Raw genomic sequence first — 25,069 nt, 5'->3', positions numbered from 1 at the left:
TGTGTGGAATAGGAATGTTTTATATTTGTTTTTATTTTTTTTGGCTATAATTTATTTTTTTTCGGTTTTTGCTGACGATTTATATGTAGCATTTTTCTGTAATTTCTATTATATTATATTATATATATATTATATTATATTATATTATGAAAAAAAATTCCCAAAAATATAAATTATACATCAAATGAAAGCTTATTCTATAAGCTTTCTTTGTTTTTAGAAACATTTTTCTGTATAATTTACAGAAAGTTCCCAAAAATCAACCAGAACAACGTATACTCAAAAAAAGCAAAAAACCTTGTTACACTGCAAAAGAATCCGGTATTCAAGGGTTTGCACTACAAAAGAATACGGTATCCAGAGGGTTAAGGAAGTGTAAACTACATTCTATGATCTTGTAATGCATATTAAAGTCCGCTAACATTATCCGGCTTTTTAAGGACGCTATAATATTATTCTTAATTAATTAATGTGTTTATGATTTGCAATTTCCATCTTTATTACTTGTCTCTATAATAACCCTCCCTTTCTCTCCATTATTTTTTTATAACTCCCCTTTTTTCTTAAATTTCTTTTCTTTAGTATTTTACTTTCCTATATTAATTCTCCTTTTCTATCACTCTTCTCTTCTTATCTCCTTTTTCTTTCATAATTATATATTTCATTTAAATATTATTATAAATTAAATGATTAAGTTCCTTTATATTTTTCAAGTAGTTACTTAAACAATTTTAATTAATTAAAAATAAATTCTGAAAGTTGCATTACTTGGATTATATCAATAAAAAATGGACATAGTAATCCGTATCTATTCATTAATAAGAATAACATTTTCAATCTTCTAATCAATTTTATATAGCCGAAATTAGTTTCGACCTAGACAATTAATGTTTCTGAAAAGGTACACTATTTCCATCAAAAGGTTTCTTCTAGTAATGGAATGGAATGACCTGTTTGAAGCACAAACTCCTGTAGACTAAACCCAGTACCTTTACATTTTTTTTTTTATTATTTTGTGCGAAATCTACTCATGACATCAATTATTAGATTATTGTTGTGTAACAAATGCGAAAATAATAGAAGAAAATATTGAGGCTTTTTCTCTTAAACAATATACCGCTGGCATACCAGTATCAATTAGAAAAAGCAAAGAAAATTCAATGCAATAACAGAAATTCTAATTTAAAATGATCTAATATAAATATGAAACAATACTATTTATGTATATTATATGGCTCACTTTTTGAATTAAAGCTAATAATTATACATACCTCATTCTAGGGTGGGCAACCACTGTTGTATTAAAATAAAATAAAATAAAAATAAAAGTATACAAAGTGATTAAAAGTCTGTACACTTTCATTTTCTAAGGGCAGGCCACACATTGTTGAGAGTGAATAGAAATAAAATATAAATAAAGTTATACAAAATAAACAATTATAATATTAAACTTTATTTTTCTAAGTTTTTTTTCCTGAGCACAGGTTTATCTTTAATGTTTCAAAGGCCCAGAATGTAATAAAATTATCTCCATCTTTTGAGATTAAATATTGACACAGAATGAGTGCTGTCTAGCTAGCATTTATGCATTGAATGTGACATCACAAGTTACACTCAGGAGGCCTATCATGGTGGTAGCCAGTTGTCGTTAATTTTGATTTAGAAATTGAATTAGTGAGAAAGAGTTTGCAACACGCAGGTCACGACCTGGTTGTTAAGTGACAATCAAACAGGCTTCAGAATCTGTACAACTGTTCCTAATCATTTACCAATTTAAGTATGACATTTGCCAGATTTTGGTTTGTTTCTCTTTTTACGCTTAATGTATTTATAGTTTTTGTGGTTTTTTTTCATTTGGTTATATAAAATTTATTTATATTTACTAGAATGATGGTAAAATATAATCATAAAGTATGCTTGGGCCCCTTTTTTTTCTAGGTCCCAAAATGATCTTGGTAACTTATTGGGTTTAGAATTCTCTCAGTGTCCATAAGTTCCATTGTTTATTGGTGTTGTTAGCCCAGGGCCCCAGTATCAATATTGCAATCACAATATTGACCTTTCTTCGGGTGTCAATCAAACTTACCAACTGGCCAGGAATACATGCATACACATAACCTACAAATACAAGTGTTGTCGCATAAACGTACGTGTTTACGTATATTTACGCTATTCAATACGATCTTAATTGTTATTTAGATAAAATAGCTAATTGGTTTAATGATAATAAACTAACATTAAACATCAAAAAAACCAAACTGATGGTATTTGGTACTAGCCATATTCTCTCAAAATTTAAGGACATCTTTATATCTTATAATGGTGAAACTATTGAACAAGTAGATTCTTTTAAGTACCTTGGAATCACTTTTGATTCACAACTTACTTGGAATGATCATATTAACCAAGTGTCTTCTAGTGTTTCAAAACGGTCGTATTAAAAGCTACCTTCCTTTACATACTCTTAAAATGTTAGCTAATGTTTTAGTAATTCCTCTTTTTGATTATTGTTGTTGTGTCTGGTCAAATAGTAGTATCCAAAACACTAATTTCCTTCAAGTCCTTATGAACAGGTTAGGTAGGATTTTACTTTCTGTTGATATTAAGACCTCCATTGATTATATTTTAAGTTTCCTTGATTGGCGAGAAAACACCAATGTATGGTGGAATGAACAGTTAACTCTTTTGACTTTTAAATGTTTAAAAGTACTTGCCTCTCCATACCTAACATCCAAATTTATTTTTAATCACGATATACATTCAAAATGCACAAGAAGCCAAACGCATAATGATTTAATTGTTCCACCTTGGAATATCTGCCAAGGTAAAAGGACTTTCTTATATCGTACATCAAAAATTAGAAATGAACTTGCAAACGAAACCAAAACTAACTTTAAAGAAATGACCTTAGTTTCATTCCAACATTCTATTAATTTATAAGTTTTACATTGAATCCTCTTTTGACTTTATTTTGTATTATCTTCTTTCTATTTCATGGTTTGTAACTGTACCACTTCGAAAAACATTATTCTGGTACTGAAAGTGCATGCATTCTAAAGAAAGAATAAATAAATAAATATTGTTTCGGCAATTTCGTCAGTGTCTATGGAGCTTCAGCATTTATCCATTCAACACTGCCCCGGAATGTTAGAATATCCCAAGGCCCCGAACATCACTTTGACAGCCCCAGGTTCTCCAATTTTTCTCAGTGTTTCAGGGACATGACTTTCCTCTATAGTCCCCATGATTCCTGAATTCCCCAGGCAAATATGTTGTTTCCATGTATTTCATTTAAAGACATCTATAACCTTGTCCTCATTCTTTTTTTTGTGTGTTAAATTTTGTATTCTACTTAAGGAAGTGTAAACTACATTCTATGATCTTGTAATGCATATTAAAGGCTGCTGACATCATCCTGCTTTTTTAGGAGCTATAGTATTATTCATAATTAATGTGTTTATGATTTGCAATTCCCATCTTCATTACTTGTCTCTATAATAACCCTTCTTTTCTCTCCATCTATCTTTTTATAACTCTCCTTTTTTTAATTTTTTTTCTTTTCTTTAGTATTTTACTTTCCTATTTTAGTTCTCCTTTTCTATCTCTCTTCCCTCTTCATATCTTCTTTTTCCTTTCTCTTCTTTCCCACTTTCTCATCTCATTTGAAATTTCCATCTATGTCACTTGTATCTCCTTTTCTCTGCATGTATGTTTTGTAACTGCTTTTTTTTTTTTACTTTTCTTTATTATTTCTCTTATATTAGTTCTCCATTTCTATCCCTGTTTTTTCATGTTATCTCCTTCTTGTTTTTATGTTCTCTTCTTTCCCACATTCTTATCTCATACTTCATCAGTTGTTGGTTTTTGTGTAAAATACTTTTATGTTCAAGATTAAACTATTTAAGAAGGAAAAGTTTTATCTCAAAAATATCCTAAATACATAATGAATGTCAGCCGAATATTTTTTTTAAATTATTTTAGAATTAAAATTAGGCTTATGCATGAATGTTACTCAATAAAGTAGTTCGGTGATAAGCTTATAGTTGGCTAGGTTTATGGTTGAGAAAATACCTTTTATAATTAGAGAGTTATTTTGAGTATTGTGTAGAAGGAGTCCAGATGTACCAGTCACAGCCTTTAGTAATCTTTTTTACTGGAGAGACAGATAGGAAATTGAAACGACAGATGAAAGTAGATAAATAAGTGATAACTGAAAGACAGCTGGAAAAACAAATAATGAAATATAGCAACAGTTTACAGGTAGATAAATGTCTATAGAGCATAGCGTAGCCTACTTCGACCGACCGCCGGCTGACGAAATCGTCTTTGTTTTATTTGAGTGCTTGCACTACTTGGTAGTGTGTAAGCGAATCGTCATGGAAAACAACGTATAGCTTGATTTCCATACAATCTCTACATCGTCGCTACAGTGTTTTCATTGCAATCGTTGTGTTGCGTAGCAGTCTCAGACACAATCGGGAAGGCTTCCCGTTTCGACCAACCAGTCAGCATCACCGGAAGCTATGTGCATGTAGCAATTATATGAAAACCAAGCTTATATGACGTGTTATCACGTCATTTTTGTAATAAAATAATAAAGTTACACTTATTGCATAATATAGTATAATATTTCTAAATCTTTATTTTAAAAGTTTTATGTTTTTTTACAGCTATGGGTGAAAAAATAGTATTTTATTTTTATTCAAAATCATTATTATAGGTTGGCTGGAAGTTTTTATGAAGACTGATTTGATGATGTTCTTTGTTTTCAAGTAATGGTAGAAAAATATATTATATATTTAGTTCATTTCTTTCACATCTAATAGTATGTATGCTTGCCAATTTCAGAATGTAATGAGTTATGGGAAATGATTAGGCTTAGGGTATAGAGAGATGTAATTGAATCTGCTGTTTGTAAGATTTGAACTGAAGACCCCGAGATTAAAAGGCAAACCTCTCAGCTGCAGTGCCATACCTAGATATTTCTATCTAGTTTAGTGTTTGCAAGCAGTCAGTCAAGCTTGATGATAACTTATTAGATCATCGGATTGGGGAAGCCAGACATAAATTGATATAGAACAGAATGTGATCAAATACAATTATTATCAAAATTTGCGAGTATCAACAAAATTTGACATTGAGTCGTGGAAAGCCTGTGTGACATAGAATACTTGAATTCCCAGCTGCCGAGACCTAAATTCTTAAAACATCGGAATAGAACATTCACATAGGAACAAAGCATGTCGGCGCATTATCGAACTGTGATGTATACAACACGCTACTAATCACAAAAGCATGTTTTGACTATAAAGCATTCAAAAGTTCACTGGAATAAAGAATTGTACACAGAAATATCCTTAGAGTTGAGTTGTGGGCTAGTAAATCATCACCAGAATTTCTGTACTTACTAAAACACCTCCTGTTTCCTAAACCTCATAGTTTATAGAGCCTGCAGTTTCATACTCTGATTGGAAGTAGTATTTTATATAATAAACATAAAAAATATTAATATGTTACTTATAATTAATTTAGTAATAATAGTATGTTGGTTTTAAGTGGTAGCGCATAACTATGCCAAGGTCCGCATGTGTCTTACATTATTACCAGGTCACACACACACACACAGTTTTTTACAATACACTAATACTGCATGTACTAAACATTGAATGATTTTTATGAAATAATGTAAAGATTTACTGGTTATTGGTTTGTTGCTTACTATGTAAATAAATTTGCTAATCATCGATGATATACTTAAATTTCAAATCTTTTATAAACTTTCAGCAAAAATAATCTACACTTAGTTTTAAAATCATGTTTAACGTGTGATCACATTGTGTGTGTGTTTGTGTATTCCTCCTCAAAGTATAAAATATGTGCTTGAACAGTATAAAACTAATATATTCTCTCCTAAGAGCACAAAATATGTGTATGATGTTTGAAAAGAAAGAAGGCTTCTTTTCAAGCTTTAAAGATGCATTGTCCCATGCTAAATACCAAAAAAATCATTAAAAATATTTTTTGAAATTAACTTTGAAGTAACATTAAAGTTACCAACTTGAACATAGAATTAGTGTATTAAGAAAATAATGTCTACCCATCAGTTTAAAGCGAAAAATGATAGAAACACTTCCGGTCACTGGAAGTGTTTTATTATTTTTATTATAATTTTTTGGTTTAAAAATCAGGGTACACATTTTATAAATTCAATAATTTCTATGCACAAGTTAATAACTTGTATGCTATTGCAAGTTTATTTTAAAATTATTTATTTTTATAATTTTTTGACATTAGCAAGGGACAATACATCTTTAATTATTTTTTGTTTAGTTGTTACTATTTTACTTGCTTTAAAATACATGAGGTAATTGACAGTCAGCCTAAATAAAAAAAAATTTAGAATTTTAACAAAATCTGACCAAAAGAGCCTGATTTGGAATAGTCAAGATAAGACTGCACAACAATCAATTCATGGAATACCATTAAAACTATTTCTTTTTACCCTATTCATTTACTTGTAATGCATTAGTATTTCATACTCACTTTTTTTTAATCATCTGTACATTTCTCTAGTAATATGCAGGCCGTACGTGCCATAATTCATATAATATGATTCAGGAAATTAAATCAAAATACCTTAATAATTTGGATTAATAATCTAACTTTCTTTTTTATTTGATTAATCATCATCTTGTTGTCTTAGCAACAAATTGACCACACCCATTAACCTGTCTCTCTTAATCATCAGTATCTTTCCTTTCCCGACTAAAATTTATCTTGAAAGCTGTGGCTGATAGCTTATTTCCAGAGACATAGAAAGTTCATGTACTTTTGTACTTTTCAATTGACAAGCTCTCAAATTTAGTGTTCATATTCTGTGATTTGTTATTAATTTTGCCTGTAGCTGTGGGCCATGCATGGTTCTTTTCCTTCCTCCCGTTGTGAGGTTATGAACCTGTGGTTTTTCTATGCTGTTAAGTTTGCTGTGACTGTCTTGCCAAGATTTTCCACGGCTGCTGTGTGACTATTATATAGGCCTATTGAAATGCCACGCTAAAGTTTGCAGCAAGAATATGGCAATATATTAATGCTTGCGGTAGACCACGTAGATAGTTTTGAAACTGTTGTTTGTTGACAATGTTTTTACGTTTCAATTTAGTTGCTTCAATCATTTTCTCAGGAGAATGATATCTGCAGAGAATCGTAACAGGGAAATATTTATATCGTAAAACCTTGAGTAGCAGCTCTGGGCGATCTTTTTTCTTTTAGTTTCTAGGGTAGAATTTGGTCCCCGCTCAGCAACCAGGTACTATAGCGCTATTTCAAAAGGTGTTTTGCTTATTAGGATTTTATGTTCTTCCCCACCTGACAGTGATTCGGCTGGAAATCAAACATATGATATGACCTCCAGAAAACTAGTCAAGTTTCATCTCACCAGACCACGTAGCTTGTACTTAGTAGGTAGGGTTGAATTTTATCCCCAAGTACCAGTCGTGTACTGCACGAGTATTTTAAAAGGGGACTGGGATTAACTTTTTAATTTTTGCGATTAAGTTTGGTGGCGACGTATATATATTGAGTCAGCATAATGGATTGCTATGTTCCACATTACCAACGTTCATTCACATGACTAATACAGTATCTTTACTTCGTATGCAAAGTATTTTAGAAATGTTATAAAAAGATATACTACCTTGTGTTAATCTAATATAAACAGACATTTAAAGTTTGATCGCTAAGTTATTATCTCTCAAATGTTTTTGTGTCTATTTCCCCTGCGGGGGTCAGTAGTCACACTTAGCTATTGCCTGGAAAAGAGTTTATCCGTCAGGTGCATGATGGGATATTGTATCATAAGTGAAGATTTGTTTCGCTTGGACCAGGTTTTACCTTTTTAACGGATTGGCTGACTGTTTAGTAAGTGTAGCCCACGCTCCCACTGGAAGTTTGTATTTTATATTTTTCCACATATACATTACAATATAATGTAAGATAAGCAGTCAGATTCCAGTAAGGAATTAAAGCAAGTGCAAATTTCTCTATGTTCCTTAATATCATCATATACTAATTTAAATAAGGACATAATGTTTGTCCCGATTTACCGTCCAGACGTGTGCACAGCTCTGGAAGAAATACACTGTTAAATGTCCTACCATTATTGGCATATTTTGAGTTCCTATTTATATCTATTACAATATCATAAAAACAATTTTTCCAGTCTACAAACTATCGGAAAAGGACAAAATCAACATGTGTGAGAATTCATTATTCAAAATTACGTTAGTACAGTACAGTGAAAGGAACGGAAGCAGAGTGTTCAGTATGTAATTGGTAAGTGGGAACGTACCATTTCAGTGAGTGCGGCAGATACGAAAGCGTATATATTGGAATAAAATATATTTTAAAGTGACCATGTTAATCACTAAAATAAGTCAATATGTGATGAATGAGAAATGTCAACATCCATCACAACATTTTAGCATGTATTGTATAATACATTTTTACCATATTCTTTACCAGTAGACCTATCTTACCTGCTTTAACATTATAATCAAAATTATTATTGGCTCATGTTCTTCTTTATTTAAAAGGTAATTCAACTTTCATTTGCAAACGTCCTTCAAAAATTTAGTTAATTGTGTAGCAGTATTCAATATTAATCTTCAGAATATTCTGTTATTCATATACTTGTATTATTTGGTAGACTAGGCTTCACAGAATAATTATTTAAATGATACTCCTAGGCGGATCCATAGAGGATGATAGTCGTCAACATTGGCTTTTAAGTCTCCCAAAAGGTGGGAAGGTGACAAGACAGAAAACAGTTCCCCAAGTCATTATATTTATGTCATTTATACAGGAATTCCCTTCTATCTTCTTGTCCTCCTGCAAATATCTGGACCTGCCCCAGTACCTCGCAGCCTCGCGAAAAATTGAGTTAAATTTTATTTAACCTCGGAGGCCCAGTTTGGCACAGTGGGAATGGTTTGGCTTCCCAACCATGAGGTCGGGGTTTCAATCCCTCGCTGTGTATTTTGCTCGTGTCCCTGAACAAAGCACTTTATCTGCATTGCTCCTCTCGACACCAGGAGTATAAATAGGTACCTGGTGGGTTTGCCTGCTCCTGCGCTGACTATCAGCAGCAAAGCATGTGGACCCAATGACCAGGGAAAAGAACTGAGCTTTATAACCGCAAGGAAGAGGCGTATTATAAATGCCTTTACCAGTACCAGTACATAATACATACAAAACAAAAATATACATAATGGCAAGAATTATTTGATTCTCTTTAGTTTTTAACAAAAATTTCTATCCACCAACATCAGCTAAGATACACAGCCCTTACTAGCATCCACACCCAGTGTGATGTTCTACCATTAACACAATTTTTTTTTGCGGTTACTCCAGGGTTCATAAATTGCTTTAATATTTCCTGCGAAAAAGAGGTAGACCACAATACTGTATATTTTTATAACTGCATGCAGTTCTGGTACAAATGTTTATAAAGAGGTTATTAACTTTAATTCCTGCAATTTTTTTGATATAATTTTTTTTTATTGATCATTTGTTGAATAATGCTTCAAAAGTCGAACACATACAAATAACGCCTATAAAATTAGAAGGGTAGATTATCTCGACCATTGTAGTTTGCCTATAGAGTATTTTTATGAGTTGGCTCCATATCTATTAATAGGTATAGCAATCAGTTTGTGAATGATCTTTCTACCATTATATTTCTACTTTCTAGTTAATGATAGAATCTCAAATATTAGAAATGTCATTGACCTGAAGGTCGCGAACTTGAGTGCAATCCACTCAAAAGTACACCATTTTTTTTCCATCTCTTTTTCGATCAACGTTGAATGTTCTAATGAAGTAATTTAGAACACTGATGATATTCCATGCTTGTGAGAGCTGCACAGCCTTCTGGCGTGGCCGTGCCAAAGTTTTTATGCCGTTGGTGATTTCTTAGCATCACCAATCTACTGTATCCACATTACTCTATTTAGCTCTGTCTGTCCTTTTTTTTTTTCATTCTCACCATGACTCCGGAGGCTAAATGCTTTTAGTCCGAATCAAATTACGATAATGACGAATGATATTGAGAGCTTTAAGCAAAGTGCATTATATGAACCAGGGCTAAGATAAACATTATTTTAAACACATTCTGGTATGCGCACATTCGCCCGCACAGCAGTACAGCGACGTTCACCCGCACCGCTGACAACTTACAGGAACTTTGCCAAATCTGTAACATGAACTTTTGGTAGCATATAGAGCGAAGAGCTTTACTGCATGGAGGGATGCAGGCCACAATTGCGAGTAAGTGGAAAAAAATTGTGTCAAAAGGTCTGCATGTGATGAGGTTAAGCTAAAAATGGAACAAGTTAGTCACAAAATCGGATGGCAATGAGAGCATGAAACACTGTGTTCAATTATAATGTACACTGTATACAGATATCCTCGGTTGGAGGGATACAAAAAAAATACCATTAATACCATCCCTTGAGGCTAAAGTGAGACAACAAAGAACCCTTATATATTATTATGTATTCTTTTATAACCACAATATAATTTCTTGAATGTATGTATTTTGTTGTGGAAATTTTTATCATTGTTAATTTGGTATTCACAAATATACAGCTTTTAGAGAGATATTAAACTAGAAAAATAAATTAGAATTTGATTTGTAAATAAAACCCAACAATTGTATAGAAAAGTCCTAGCTTGCAATTGAAAATTACAAATAATACAATTTTCCTTGCCAATTGTCTTGTATTCCTCACCACAAACTGTTTTAATTCTCATAATACTGTAGACCGACGCTTCCCAAACTGTTGATCGCAACCCATATTTGGACTGCTAACATTTACCAGTGGGTTGCGAAAAAAAGAACAAAAATACCACAATAATTTTCAACTCTGACTGTGCCATCTCCATTGAACTATATAGGTGCCATCCTGTACAGTGGTGGACCGTAGGGTAAATTGGGTTGGCATATCTAGGATCCCCCCTGATAAAAATACTCGCCCATTCACCGCCCACAGATCATGCTCAAGTAGTTAAAAATCACCTCAAATCACATTATTTTGCGAGTTATCCCCCTCACCTAATCACCGATCCCCATTTTACCTTTCCACTACATCAGCTCCCTTCCATTTCAAGACCCCTACGCCACTGATGCTAGGGCCTCCTAGTAGGAAAAGTTTGTAAGCCTACTACTATACAGGATCAGATTGCGCTATAGCCAAAATACAAATGTATGTTATTTTTAATACAGGCATGGCTGTAGTATTTCCTTTTGAAAGTAATTCCTATTTCTCTATTTTAACATATTTCAATTCAAATAATAATTCAAAGTTTCTTCTATACCGGTTATATGCATGCAAATTTATTTAAACTTTAATCATTGAGATTAGGCCTATAGAATACACGATCGGCAGTGAAGGTCCCGATTTGTGGGAAGAAGAGCATGCGCACATACTCTTGGAAGCACTGCTTCCATTCCAGTGTTAAATTGGCTATTCTGACGCCACCACACGGTTGTCACAATAGCAAATTTAAGCGTTGTAGCGTATGCTCTGATTTCCATTGACTCACTGAATACGTGATTGGTTGATATTGAAAACCAGCCATGCAGAAATTCTAAGCAGCTGAGAGTATGATGCGATAGGCCCGAATGTGACTTATCCTAGATACCAAAGTAGGCCAAACATTGAAAAACTTGGCTTTTTTTCCAATAAAGTATAGCAATCCACTCGAAAATTACGGTTTATAGAAGATTGTGGCTAAGAATTGCTAAATCAAATGTAGAAACTGTACTACTATATTTTCTTATCTGTTTTAGCCAGGGTGTGAACTACATACCTTGCTTGCCTTGACTGTCCGCCACTGATCCTATATAATTTCATAACTTCTAGCCCCAACTAGGATAGGGCTAAATTAAAAGCACTGCTTGTGGTCATTTTAGGACTTCAGGAAGATAGTCTTCATAGTCATGTCAGTGAAGACAGAACTATTTTTAATCTATGTTTCATTGGAAGTTTATTACAGAGAGTTGGAAAATGCAAGCAGCTTGCAACTCACACTTTCCAACTCACATTTATCAACTTGTGACTTGCATCTTCCAACTCGCAGCTTGCATTTTCCAACTCGCAACTGCATTTTCCAACTAGCAACTCTCCATTTTCTTTGAAAAGTATGTAAAATAAGAATGAAATAAGAACATTTTGAGCCTTAAATCATCAGAAAGATAAGAACACGGAGCCTGGGCGAAATTTTACTGTTTCTTACATAAAAAAAATGTGTAGTTTAGCCATATATTTCTTCTTCCCTGAATCTCCATATTTGGCTCTTGTGGCTACTACTACGTTGCTATTGGCGACACAAAATGAATTCAACTGACGCCATTTTCTGCACTGACAAACCATTGATCCCAGTCTCTAACGTAATTATTAAGAAGTTGTATCATAATTTTTCTTTGTAATTGTTAATTGATGATTAAATGTGTGTTCGATAACTAATATAATGCAAACTTTTTGTGTTTTTAGTACATTTTGATGGTAAATTATTAGGTTTTAAAATGCCTATTCCAGAAAGCCTATTCTAAACTATTAAGACTATGAAGTCATTCAGGCGTAATGAACGGTAACCAACGTCCAGGGGGCGCCATCTGGTTTTGTGAGGACACGGCTGTTGTACTCTATTGTATTCAGTACGTAGCTAGTGTTTATGATCTTGCTTACGTAGTGTGGTAGAAGGATTCGCAGGTAGAATACCTGTCATGGACCTTCTCGAAAGATGTAGTGGGTTCTTTAAAGTGTACGCAAGCCAATTGTGTACACTGGTTCTACGGTTTAGAGTCCTTATCCAAGAAGTCGACTCGTTCCACCACCGAAACCATAGATGAGCATGTCGTTCGAACCAGCGCCGATATTATGGCTGTATATCACTGTTTCCCCGTCTTAACTGCTCGGCCAATCAACTCGCCACCCTTTATAGTTGTATCATGGTTCTAGGCTGAGGCTTTCTGTCAAATTACTGTTTCTCTCCCCCGCACATTTCTTTTATCTCTCCTGGTTCCCCCTTCCCATATTATTGAAGCTGGTTCTACCACTCATTGTGGTAGAACCATTACTTGGCAGAATATGGTTACATTGAATTGGCTGCATAAAATAATATAAATATTTTTTTCTTGCAACAGAGAACTGTTCATTTCAAAGTGCTTTGTTCCCTAATTGTAACTTTGAACTTGCAGGCCTAGTTATTTATAGTATTCGTTCATTGTAATGAAAGCAATTTATTGTAGGACACAGGTGATAGCCAAAGTACACAACAACATTCAGTAATCGGATAATATCGCGTGATGTAATTACCCACATGACATAGTGCATGGAAACTCATTCTGTATTTTGAGTAATTCGCCGTTTCACACCATGTATTGTGTCCACGGTAAGCCACCGTTTTCTCACCGTGTTGATCTAGCAATGATGCCGACAAATGACATACTTTCAGGCATTTAGTGTACAGGTCTATTGCAAACATTATTGCAACAATATTTAAAGTTCAAGGTCTTTTAAAAAAATTAATTATTTTCAAAATATATGTGTCAATTATTACATATGTAAATATATTAATTAGCATATATATTGGCAGGTGGGAAAGTAAACATGTGTCAGTTAACATCCAGTATGTTTTGTCTAAGATTTAAGGGGGCCCCCCACCAAAAAAAAAAAAAAAAAAAAAATTATTTATCACCCCCTTTAGAAAAATAAAAATAGAAAGCCATCACTTTTCCAGTCCAGAGAGGGTGATAAACTAATAATTATTTTTATTGGGCCTATTATAAGTCCTACAATAATAATAATAATATTATATTATAAGTCCTATAATAATAATGCAATACAGTAGTAAGAGGGAGGATCAAAGTGATGATAATATTGATAATGAGAAAACAGGTGATGTGCCTGGAATATGTATAATCACAGCTGCCTAAGTTCATAATTATTTATTAATAATTTATAAGTCAGAGCTAAATATTAAAGTTAATATTATATATATTAAGTAGAAAATGTTTGGCACATGGGTTTGGTTTGGTTTGCAAAACTTGAGGTCATGTTTTCAATCACTCTGTACATTTGATTGTTTCCTTGAGCAAAGCACTTTAGCCACTTAATCTACATTGCTTTAGACTACCCAGCTGTACCAATGCAAGTACACACTACAGAAATGGGATATAGTTCAAACATTAGGATCCCAGGGAGGGGGGGGGGGGTGGGGGGGGGGGGGGGGGGGGGGGGGGGGGGGGGGGGGGAGGAATATGCGAAGTGCAAATCACCGAGTACGGCAGGGGTTGGTGTGAAGATTTTTGTTTAAAGATGCCAATACAACATACAGGCACAATTAAGAAGAGAGAGTTGTCATGAGAAAATATAAAAATCCTGGTTTTGATTGGATTAGAACCCAGAAGCCCCTTTAAACCACCATGCCTCACTGTCACTATATTATATTGAGATGGTGATAACAGATGCTATTAAACCTATTTTTGAAACCACTTTCCACAACTGTACTTTACAAATCTAATTACTAAGTCGACTGAGCAATGACTAGCTTAGTTTAAATTTTGATTTATTGATTCCTTCATTTATCTGCTTTTATCCTCTTGTTTGTTTATTCATCTAGTGATTGTTTTTACTATCAATTTAGTCTGTCAGGACTGCTCTACTGTAAATAGGTCACAATTAGAATTCCTCATACTCCACAATTATTCAAGTAGGTGATTTGTAATAAATTCTCACTTTGTGCTTGTGAAAACAAAACACTGATGATAAATCTACCCCTTATGGAATAATGGACTAATCCATTTGCTTGTTGAAGATTAGAACTTTCTATGATACCTTGAGCAATTATTGTTCTGGAGTGTTGATCTTTTGATGTAATTTATCATTGTTTATTAACCGACATTACTCCAGCATCTTCATCTGTCAGGTAGTACTTTTTGAGTGGTCCATCAGTATGCTGCTAAGTATAAACATATCCAGGTCGAATTAAGCAGTCCATTAGCTAAACCTATTGAATCAAGTTGAGAGCGAGGTGAGCTGGGTTCAAACGAAGGTCACTCCATTGAATAATGGGCAGAAGTGAGAGCAAATGAGTTCAGATATTGGTCAAACAGCCAACACAAGTTCAGGCTGAGGCTTATTAGGTGACCACAAATTTACAAGAGCTTTTGTTTTCCGGAAAAGTGATCTGCTCCATTGAAGCGCAGGAGTGTCATCTATACCTTGATGTTGTCATCATCTCAATGCTTGTTTGCTGTTGCTATGGCACTGTGATAAAATATGAAAGATTTAAATGTTATGTTATACTATAATAAAAATGCTCTAAGTTTATGCTGATGGTTAACAAAAACAAATATAAGCATTAAACATTATCTCGCTGTTACAACCATGCTTGCATTGTCATTACTAACACAAATATAAATGTATAGGTACAAAAATATTTAAAAATAAAATTACAAAACTAGATTTTTATTAGGTGTTTAGATCTTAAGATGAGAGGGAAAAAATTAGCATTACGGCCAGGATAGCACATAAAGGAAAGGGTGTAGAGAAGGGTAGAATGAAGAAATTATATACTGTATAAGATAAACATATTCTGATGTTATTGTTATTAATGTATTATTTAATATTTTATTGTTATTATAACTACTATTATTTTCATTTATTATTGTTATTGTAATTATTATTATTGTTAATATTTATGTATTTTTATTGTATTTTTTATTATTGCTGCTGTTATCAATATCATCAGTCTCAAAGTCGTCATCATCAAAATCATAATCGCCATCATTTTTAAGTAATATTCATTAAATAATTTATTGTTATTGCTTACATTAATATATTATATGAATATTTAAAATTTTTGTTATTTATATATTATTTTATTATTGTTATTATTCATGTTATGATCTTATCTAATCTATTTGTTGCTGCATTGGTAACTGTTTTACAAAACATAATTCGAAACCTTTCTGCAGGCTTCCTTTAAATAATCACCGAACGTACTAATCAGGTTATTAACAAAAGCGCTGTTATTAAACCGGTTACGCATCTGATTCTATAGAAACAAACGCCACAAGGCATTATTACTTTAGTAATTAAATGCGTTCGCTTGTATACCCATCAGACCCTGTATGTAGGTCATACCAGGTATCTCATCAATGTTGTCTGAAATCAAATTATTCATCGATGGTAGGATATTGAAATTATGGCGGCCTTCAATCGTGCTAGAAATTGATCATGAGTTGTTTGCGTCCTAGGGCCGAATTTGGATTGATACCGATAGGCCCAACATATTGTTTGTTGTTCTGGTGTTAATTGCTTTTTTTTGTAATCCCACACTTTTGATGCAGATCAATTACCTAATTTATCACGTTTATTCATGCCATATTTTAGGTCATTATTCATGGTATCGGTATCAAAAACAGTCTATACTTACAAATATGTTACATGATATTGTTATTTGGTTCTATATAATTTGTTTATTGACGAGGAAAGTATTTCTTGTTCAAAAATTTATAATTGAAAGGTAATAAATTACTTAAATTGAGCAAATTGAACATTGAATTTTATTGTTCCAATTTATTAGATCAACACAAACAATTTGTATATAATAATTTGGTATTTTTATTATTTATATTTTAGTAACTGGTATTGTTATTGTTAATAAGTTATCAGTTGTAAGGGTATATTTAACTCTTAAACATGGATTTTTTATGTTCTTTGTTATATAATTTTATTTATAAACTTTTGACTAAATTAAATTTTCTAAAACCTTTTTAAATATTTATATTATTATTATATTAATTATTAGGAGAAATAAATAATGATTATATTAGAATTTTTACACAATACTGTATTCCAGAAATAACCACATCATGGCTGTGTTAAGATAAAACCCCCTTCCCCAGGAGTTACTAAGAAAACCAAGTGTGAAATCGTTTAGAGTCAACATTAAAATGGCTAAAACCCCAAAAGTGTATCTCCCCCCTAGATCCCCCACATTAGGTGAAAGAACATCCTCACCCCTCCCCCTCCGCCCTCAAATCCTTGACACCATGTACTGTATAGAGTAAGGAATGGAAATAGAGTGAAACAGCGATTCTATGTTTATGATTCACTAATATGTTGGGCTGGGATATTGTTTATTCTATAATTTGCAGATTTAGGTCAATATAAATAAGTGGTTTAATGTATACATAATGATAATTAATGATAGCGTCAACACGACCTCATTTATTGCATCTAACTTGACTTAAATGCCAAAGTGATATCAGCTCTGTTGGCCCAAATAATGTGACCTCAATTTGATCACCGGTATAATTGCCAAGTCCTTTGTCCCGCTGCAAATAATATTTACAATAGCTGTAAATCCGATTAATGACCTCCACTGGACCATCAAATTAAGACCACGCAGTGAGACTTAACTAACAACAAGGGTCAGTTATGGGATATAACGGTCAGCTGGCCAATATGTAGGTTGCTAAATGGGATAACTAGGGCAAATTAGAGGTCAGACGTAGTATTAGTTGGGTTTTTGGGTTTAGGAGATCGATTTCATTAGAACAGAAGAATTGTAAAACCACCCGAGTTTACTAGTGTGGGATTTTAGTTGACAGACCTGTATTTACATTTTCACTGTTACATTAAATTACTGTTTCACAACTAGTGAAATTACAATTTCAAAATGCAATAAAAAATTTTAACCTTTAAAATCCATGCATAAATGCATACTAATTGATTGATTATCATATTTCAATGTCTTCATTATTATTCCTGTAATTTTATTACATAAAATAATAATGCAATAGATATAGCACTCATTGCATTTCTAGCCAAAACTGATGTTACATTTTCAGTGTATGTAATCTGTGTCAAAATTATTTTTTCCATATGTTTGTATTATTCTTTATGTTCTAGACAGTGTACATATGTAGGCCTATTCATTTAACAGTGATCAATCAACATTTTAAAACATGTAACAATGTTTTATGTAAAATTAGATAAATAAAAATTGTCAATAAACAGAAGATTATACACCGGTTATGCAAGACTTTATTTATTCCTTGTTTCCGCCCTCCTCTGACGATTAAAAAATAATAAAAATAAAATTTTGTGTTCTAAAGTTTTGCCAAAAACATCCAGACAGGAGAAAATAAAATAAAAATGTTATTGTTGAATGTAAATGGTAAAATGCTTTGAATTTACATAATTATTTTTATTTGAAATCATTATTGGCAGGCGGCTGGGGTCACTAAACAAGGTATAAAAAAAATCTCGTCTAATGGATTTAATATATAAAATGCTAGTTTCATTAGTTTTTTAGTAATTGTCCAACTACTGTATAGATTTTTCCCAATTTCTACATTAATTTAGCTGAGAATTATTTTTAAAAACTTGCAATATAAATAAATAATAATAATAATAATAATAATTTAAATTTTTGCAATTTGATAAAATATTTGTAAAATTAAAAATGTTATATGGGCTAATTACATTTATTATGACTGCAGTCTATATATTTGATTGTAAATATATATCTTTTAGGGAGAATTATCAACAACATCTCGTAGCTATGACGACCAACTAAAAATGATGAGTGATCATCTGTGCAGCTTGAATGAAAAGCTGACATCTCAGAAGGATGAAATTGATTCGCTCAAGCTCTCAGCGAAGGTAGGTAGTGACAGTACCAGAAATTCAAAATATAGGGGCGTAGGTCCAAACAGGTCCGGACTACCTCAGATCTTTATGTCTGGCATTCAGATTTTCTCGTTTCTTTACTAAAGGGACAAGACTGCTTGCCCCTCCCTACCTAGAATTAATTTCCTCTTGTAGGTAGAACAAGTAAAGTATTGAGAAGAGCGAAATGGATATTGGGAAAGCATTGAACTATTATAAGGGAAGTTGGAGAGGGAAGAATGGTAGGGAGAAATGATTGGGGGAAAAGAATAAAATAACAGGGAAGGGATTACCAATAGGGAATGGGAAAGGGATGAAAATCATGGGAGGAGATATTGTGTATGTTGCAAATCTTGGGAAATATTAAACTAATGTGAAAAAGGAAAACAATGAGTAGAGAAACTATGGGGAATGGGTTAACTAAGGAATAGGAAAAGTGAAATGAACAGCAAATGAGTAGGGGGAGGGGTCTCAGGTGTGTGAGGTGTCGTTAGCACCACATAGTTTCTGGTTTTTGTATTTATTTACAAATCGTTTTGTTATAAATTGAGAATTTAGTACAATACATTTTTTACCACAGGAGTTTAATTCACTTTGCCCACCTGAGACCCCCCTCCCCCTCAACCAAATCAAATCTTTCATTACAATTACCTGTGCTGTATCTTGATATATGTTCTGGATTTCTATTGACATAAATAATTTGGACAAAGATTGATTTGTGATATTGTAATGGTGTTAATAGGTGGAGGATGTTAAGAAATGTGTCAGTAATAATTCTATATTATTTGAGCGTGTAATTTACAGCCTGAGTCACACTGTCCCTATTCTAGAAGTTTTAAGCCCTAATATTATACACAAATCCACTGTAGAATATATACTCCCTGAGTTAATGGGCTCTCCCATTATTGAGAACAGGGGTTTTCTATTAGGAAAAGCCTGGAAACGGTTTGAACTGTTGAACTGTGGTGTTACGTTTTATGGAGGTTTTATCCTAGATACTGTTGTCATTGATCCAGATACATCTATGAGTCGAGTTTACCTGCCAATTATTATGACAAATTTCTGGTGAGTTATATTCAAAGCAGAAAATGATGCTAAATCAGAAATGTAACTGGAGTACCTCATTAATACTACAATTAGACTGCGATATCTAATTCATAGAAACAGATGTTATCGCTATTAACACAATTTAACACCGAGTTAAAAAAAGAACAACTCGCAGTTAATTGAAGGAAAAAAAAAATCTATAAGAAAAGTTCAGTATTACTGTGGGTTCTGGGGTCATAGAACTGTCTGGGGATTCTTTTTTCCTTTTTTTTCTTTGCGTTTTAGAGCGCGAAAATCCTTGATTCATCCGCCATGTGAATTGGTGCGTTGTGAACACACATCATCTTGATTTCTGGAGTGTGAATCAAATTAATCGGTCCCTATGTAGCCGACATGTATGAATATTTTAAGTCTTGTTTTTATTTCAGCAGACTGCAAAGAAAGGAAGAGGAAAATGAGGCCAGAGTCATTATCATGAGCAGCAACCTGGTCCAGGGACAACCTGGTCCCTAGGCAACCTGGTTACTAGGAAACCAGGTCCCTTGGTAACTAACCATTCTAATGATGCATTTCTGGTTAATTTACTATTAATTTCTTCAGTGTAATATTACTCAAGAGCTGTGGCGTTAATGTCAACTTTATTTTAGATAATTAATTTGCTTGAACTATAAAGTTAATTCAAACAACAAGATCAACTTTCATTTCATATATATGGCACCAGTTTGTCTAAATGATGTGCATGATATTAATGGGGAACTGAAAGCATTTAATATTTCTAAACATACCCAAGTTAATTGCAAAATTCAGATAAGATCTGATGGCTTACAGTATATGCAATTGTATTTGACGAAGACTTACTATATATTTTCATTATCATAGTATATATATATATATATTGATTTCAAAATTAGGTTAAATTTTACTAAATTTTGTAACTTTCAAAAAAGCATTTCATCTTTTGACCTTATGTTGAGTAAATGTTACAGCGTTGAAATCTGAGACAGTTGGTAGATTGTTCCCCCTCCCACAAATACTTGCATACCATGTTCCTGATGATCCACACAGTGTAATATTAAATGTATAGGCCTATGAGCCAATCAGAATGTGGGAGGGGGTGGTTTGAAGGGGGATGTGTGCTACTGTCGTTGTCTTTTTTCACAAATGCAATAGTTGATGCCATTTTATTTGGACATGAGTTTATGTGTAGTTACGATGTGTTAGAAACCTGTATGAAACACGATCCAGAAATTGAGGCTAATATGGCCATATTTAGATGGAATAGCAAAAGTAACTTTTAAAATATGGTGTTGTAAGCACCAAATATTTATATTTTAAAGGAAGTATAAAAAAAGGTACTAAAATTATCATTATTATTTTTTTTAGTAACATTGTTTCACTTTTATTATGATTACGATTATACTAGTATACAGTTTTCAAATACAGTAAAACCCCTATTAAGGGGACATGTTTTAAACCAAAAAAGTTTACCCTGAATAGGGGTTGGACGTAGTGTTGAAAGATATACATTTCTTTGTTTCGTGGCTGGAAAAAAGTGTCTCCTAATAGAGTTGTCCCTTTAATAGGGTGCCCCAGTGGATGGGTTTTATGTATATTATGTTCTCTTGTTCTATATTATTGTTATTGTTGAATGGTATTCATTTTCATTATCTTTACTATTACTTGTTCTATCATTATTGCTATTATCTTTATTACTGGAACTGTTTATTATTATTATTATTATTAAACAAGATATTCATCATTGTACATAGTGCATTTAACTATCCTATACTTGTCCTCTCAGCCGTGGGCCTGGGTGTGTATAATACAGTCCTTACTAACTAATTCCTGTAGCCTACGGTGGCTCCAGAAATCTGCAGACAGGGAATTCAACTAGTCCTACTGGATTCTAAATAGTGGCGGCACCAGAGGAGGTCAGCAGGGGTCTAAGCCCCCCCCCCCCATTGGACAGGACAAGATCCCTACTCCACTGGCCAGAATTCATCGGGCAGGCGGACCAAAAAAAAAATGGTCTAATGAAATGAAATCGTGTTTATTGTATTGAGTTTGAGTATATACAGTAGTAACAATTTTATTTTATCAACTTTACATTTAAAAGTATTTTTTAACTCATTAGGGAGGGGGGAGACAACACTCCAAAACCCTCAATCCTAGAACCACCACTTATGCCAAATCAAGGGGCTGCACAACACTTCCAGTAACTGTCCCAGTGTAAAACCCTTGTTAAGGGGGAAGGGGAAGGGTAAAAATTGTGCTTTAGACCATAGGAAAAGGAGAATGACTTTAGGCCATAGATGATGCCTGTCTGATAGCTAGTAGTGCCAGGCCATAGATGATGCCTGTCTGATAGCTAGTAGTGCCACTGCTGTAGGTGATTTTTAATTCAGCTAATAAGTGTACAGTATTAGGTTTTAGACTTCAATCTTTGCCCTTCTGAATACCGGTATGTATCTGAATTACAGTACTCTTAGCAAAACTCCTGACCACCTTATAAAAACACTACTGTATGAACAAGACCAGACTTCTCTGCTCTCTCAAAACGATTTATATGTTTACCACCAATGAACTATTGTAAACCATCACATGTCACATCAGACAATGAGCCTTTCTTCAATGATTTCCGTTGACCAATATAAGACTGTCAATTTAGTTTTGTTTTCTCAGGGAATCGAAACTTGGAAGATGTAGAATGGGTCATAAAGATAGTTGAATATTAGGTGCCCCACTTTCATTTTCTTTCTACTTTTATCATTTGTTAATTGCCACAGATATGTTTTTTGACTTCTAAAGTTATTATTTCTTAGACTTGATAAGCTAAAAATCCCATTAAAATCATTGAATTAAGTAACAATGAAATGATGTATTGAAAGTTTTTTTTTTTTTTTATACGTGAACCAGACGAACTTTTTTCAACATAATAGAAAGTTATGTTTTCTGGTTGGTTTGTTGGTTGTAATGTTTTTACATTTTGGTGGGTGTCTACCTACCCTATTTTTATTATGCAAATTGTATTTAGCAGTTCTGGTGGTCTGTCGTGATTATTGGCTTAATCTGCTATCTAATACTGTTCTAACTTAGACTACTTGCACCAAAGGGAGTCTATATTTTCAGCCATCAAAACGTACCTTTCTGAATAATTGCTCTCTATTGGTCATACCCTGCAGATGCCGCATATATTCAATTAAATGTTTAAAATGGAATACAGTTCTCTAATTGCTGTAATGCGGGCCTAATGGTGATGAAGAAGACCATATAATATGTTACTGCAGCCATGCCTCCGTCCCTTTCCCTAAGACTTCCCTCTTCTCTAAAGCCTCTTCCATGTTCAAAATTATGGATCTCTCTAGTTGCTATAACATTCATCTCATCTATAGCCTGCTTGCATCCCACTGCTGGGCAAAAGCCTCTCCCAAATAACATTACATCGGTTAATCTAGCATGTTTCTTCTGTCAGGGTAGGAAATGTTTTCGTATCTTAAATACAAGCAAACTTAGTGTGTTTTCGGACCTGCAAATGGTGAAAGATTGCTTGCCAAAGTTTGAGGGTAATAAATTAGTTGACTATAAGTAGTGCATCAGATGACGTTACTAGGTTAATGGAGCAATACACAATTCATATCTAGCAAGGCTAGCAATTTATTTTTGTTAAATAAACTTTAAATAGTTCATAACATATTTTAATTAAGTTTTTTAATTTACTGCGGAGATGACAGCGTGTTTCCTGGCGTTCCGTGACAATGATCTGAATATTGTGAACTTAAAGCCTTCATTCTAGACCTGTGATGATGGTTGCCATGGCAGCAGTCATAATTCTTCAAGTATGAGGTTTGGCACCATAAAGTTCATGATATTGATTTCTTGTTTTTAAACTCTAAAGTACATGAAGGCTTAGCATTTGGCATTGAAGTATTGAAGTTGAAATTCTCCATATAACACAGATGTGTTCTATATAGTACAATCGACACAGCATCAAGGGTATAATTATATCTGTATTCTAAAATGTTTAAATTAGCAACATTTATAAGAGCTATATTTTTGAAAACATCAACTTGAGTATAAATCGCAATATCATTCATTGTAATTTTTAATTTCAATATTTTAGGATTTCCTTATTATTACTGTATTTTTAAGGTTTTAATATTAGTTATTTGTCCGTTCCAAGGCAAAGCAATGTAACTTCAAAAATATAAAAGCAGTTATGTGTGTTTTGTTGGACGCATTTACATTAGACATTTATCTAGAATGTTACTACTATAATTATATTTATTTACAAACAGTGGAGGAACCAAGGCAAAAGGAGTGCTCACACCCTGGCAGCAACCAGAAAATCAAGTGTTATCATTTAATAGATAAGAGATTAAAACTCCAAATAGCCCCTCTCCCAGGGGCACCAAACTTTCCTTTATTGATGCTATTTGTGGAACCTTGGCGACAATAACAAAGGGGCAGTCTTAACAGAAGTGTCCATTGTAAGGACAAGAAGCCACTGTGAATTAATATTCATTATATAATAATATTATTGTGATCTAATAATCTTGATATCATTAAGAGAAAATGAGATACTGAGAAGCCAGTCATTTGAAATTATACATAATGTACTTAATTTTGATGAGTACTGAAGATTAGGTAATAATGCACCCTTAAAATGCAAAGCAAGTTACATGAAGATTATTGGTGCAAATTTTTAAAAATCCATGTTTCTTATACCAAGATAGTACTTGTGTGGCAAGTCGAGTCGAGTAAGGTATGGGCGCTGCTAACTACAGCCTTTACATTAGCGAGTCTTCTCGGAAAAAGGGCCCAAGATGGAGGTCCAGTCTACACATTTGTGTGTACTTTAAAGAACCCATGCATCTTTTGGGCCTATGGTTTATAGTTCTCATACGAGAAGACCGAGATTCAAACTACACCAAAATTTAGGCTGCAGGTAGCAGTACCCCTTTCATACCCTCCAAACACACAGCACCGAGTGAAACTTGAAGACAGTCTCTAATTCAAGTATCAACTTAACTTTCATCTGACAAGAACCAATGTTTTAATGCTGTTGACATGAGGATGGTTAAATTTCTGTTGTTTTATTGTTGCTTTTGCCTCATGAAAGGTGGGACAAGAAACATGGGAATTTTTTTTTTAATCTATCGTGTAAATTGCGGACCTGGTTTAACATTGAAATAATGTTCCTTTGATAACAGTGTATTTAAAATAAAGTTCAGAAGCAATTTACTTTTGCCCATTATTGTTTTTAATGTCATTGATTACTT

General features: G+C 33.2%; 1 long non-coding RNA gene across 1 annotated transcript in view; it reads left to right on the top strand.

Annotated features, from left to right (window-relative positions):
- LOC117106737 overlaps positions 1 to 25,031 on the top strand; it is a 29,051-nt gene extending 4,020 nt beyond the window's left edge. The window contains exons 2-3 of the long non-coding RNA XR_004445125.1: positions 18,609 to 18,737; positions 20,219 to 25,031. This is a non-coding gene — a long non-coding RNA (uncharacterized LOC117106737). The remainder of the gene's footprint in view (positions 1 to 18,608; positions 18,738 to 20,218) is intronic.
- The last annotated feature ends 38 nt before the right edge of the window (positions 25,032 to 25,069 follow it).

This window comes from Anneissia japonica, unplaced genomic scaffold (genome assembly GCF_011630105.1).
Source record: "Anneissia japonica isolate Jap-2015-1 unplaced genomic scaffold, ASM1163010v1 scaffold287705_len1045735_cov187, whole genome shotgun sequence".
NCBI classification, from domain to species: Eukaryota; Metazoa; Echinodermata; class Crinoidea; order Comatulida; family Comatulidae; genus Anneissia; species Anneissia japonica.
Note: the sequence above shows the minus strand (reverse complement) of the source record. Positions and strands in the feature narration are given on the sequence as shown.